The sequence below is a fragment of the Chiloscyllium plagiosum genome, chromosome 34 (genome assembly GCF_004010195.1).
Source record: "Chiloscyllium plagiosum isolate BGI_BamShark_2017 chromosome 34, ASM401019v2, whole genome shotgun sequence".
Classification (NCBI taxonomy): Eukaryota; Metazoa; Chordata; class Chondrichthyes; order Orectolobiformes; family Hemiscylliidae; genus Chiloscyllium; species Chiloscyllium plagiosum.
In genome coordinates this window covers 38,173,572-38,175,699 of record NC_057743.1, presented here as the reverse complement: position 1 = coordinate 38,175,699, position 2,128 = coordinate 38,173,572, and positions in this window count along the sequence as shown.

Below are 2,128 nucleotides of genomic sequence, written 5' to 3'. Positions count from 1 at the left end.
CCCAGTCTAGTAGCCTGTATCTCAGTATTCTCCTCGACAACATTGTCGTTTTCTAGAGTGAATACTGTCGAAAAATATTCATTAAGTGATTCCCACTACTGTCCTTGATCGGACCTACCCTCGTTCTCATCATTCTCATGTTTCTCACATATGCATAAAATGCCTTTGGGTTATCCTTGATCCTATCCGCCAGAGATTTTTCATGCCCTCTCTTGGCTCTCCTAATCCCTTTCTTCAGGTCCCTTCTGGCTATCCTGTATCCCTCCACTGGTCTGTCTGGACCCTGTTTCCTCAACCTTATGTAAGCCTCCTTCTTCCTCTTAACAAGACATTCAAACTCCCTCGTCAACCAAGGTTCCCTCACACGACCATTTCTTTCCTGCCTGACCGGTACATACATATCAAGGACACGTCGTATCTGTTCCTTGAAAAAGTTCCACATTTCCACGACATCCTTCCCCGACAGCCTATTCTCCCAACTTATGCTCCTCAGATCCTGTCTTACAGCATCGTAATTACCCTTCCCCTAGTTGTAAAACCTGCCCTGTTGCACGCACCTATCTCTCTCCATAACCAAGGTGAAAGTCACAGAACCATCACCAAAATGTTCACCCACTAACAAGCCCATCACTTGTCCCGGTTCATTACAGAGTACCATATCCAAAATGGCCTCCCCTCTGGTCGGACAATCTACATACTGTGTTAGAAAAGCTTCCTGGACACACTGCACAAAAGTAGTGGAGGCTGGTACAATTACAACATTTAAAAGGCCTCTGGATGGGTAAATGAATAGGAAGAGTTGAGAGAGATATGGGCCAAGTGCTGGTAATTGGGACTAGATTGATTTAGGATATCTGGTTGGTATTGTTGGAATCCTTCTCCCTCCCTATCACGTGGAAGTAGTGACCCTAATCTTTGTTCCACCTTCACCACAGATTGTCTCTGTTCAAGGCAGCTCCTTACTACTGTCTCAAAGGGCAATTCGGGTTGGGCTGTGAGTGCTGGCCCAGCCAGCAATGTCATGTCCCATTAAAAAGGAATAAACAATTTTTGCAAGGGCTGGGAGAATTTTATTTACCAGATCAGTAAAATAGTTCTAGAAAGAGTAATGGGAGCTGGAAAGTCTAGGTTCAAATCCCACTTGCTCCAGAGGGGTGTCATAAAATATCTGAACTGGTTGATTAAAGAATGAGTCATAAAAAATATTAAATAGATGAAAAAGGATCATCTGCTCCATCATTAGCAACAGTATGGAGCATCAACAAAATACCTGTAGTAATTCAAAGGCTCCTTAGACAGCACCTTCCAAACTCATGGCCACTTCCATGTAGCAAGGGGCAGCAGATACAAGACCACCACCCCCTGACAGTCACCCTCTCAGCCACTAACCAATAATGTTTTTTAAAAAAGATCTTTGAGACAGGAATATCACTGGTGAGGTCACTATTTATTGTCCATCCCTTACTGACCTCAATAAAGGCATTGATCGAGTCAATCTTTCATTGCTGCATGGTCAAAATCCTATCACTCCCTCTCAGGGAGGGGGCACGCTGCCCTACATAAACTCAAACACAATCCCAGACTGCAGCTCATCGTCACCTTCTTCAGCAGGTAACTCAGGACAGGCAATAAATGCTGGTCTGGTCAGTATCAGCTCTTGCTCTGTGAGTGGACTACTTTAGTCCAGTGTTACTTTAAAACAATGTGCAAACAAAGCAAAGATGACGTGAGAAGGAACTCTTTCACATAGTCAGGGCTCAGTTGGTTGGATGGCTAGTTTGCAATAGAGGATAACACCAACAGTGTGGGTTCAATTCCTGCACCGGCTGAGGTTACCATGAAGGGCTCTCGTTCTCAACCTCTCCCCTTGCCTGAGGTGTTAAACCCATCATCAATCATCTCTCTCTGTCTCTCTAATGAGAGTGTCTGGTGGGACTGTGGTGGCATTAGTCAGGGCTTTGAACATACTGCCTGGGAATTCAAGCAAGGTGTTTGACATGGGTAGTGATACTAATCAGATGAGCCAGTGCAGGAATAATGGCTGAATGGTCTCTGAACTAAAATATTTCCTTTGCATTTTGATGCACAGAGAGGCAATAATGATTAAATTTAAAAATTAAATCAGGAG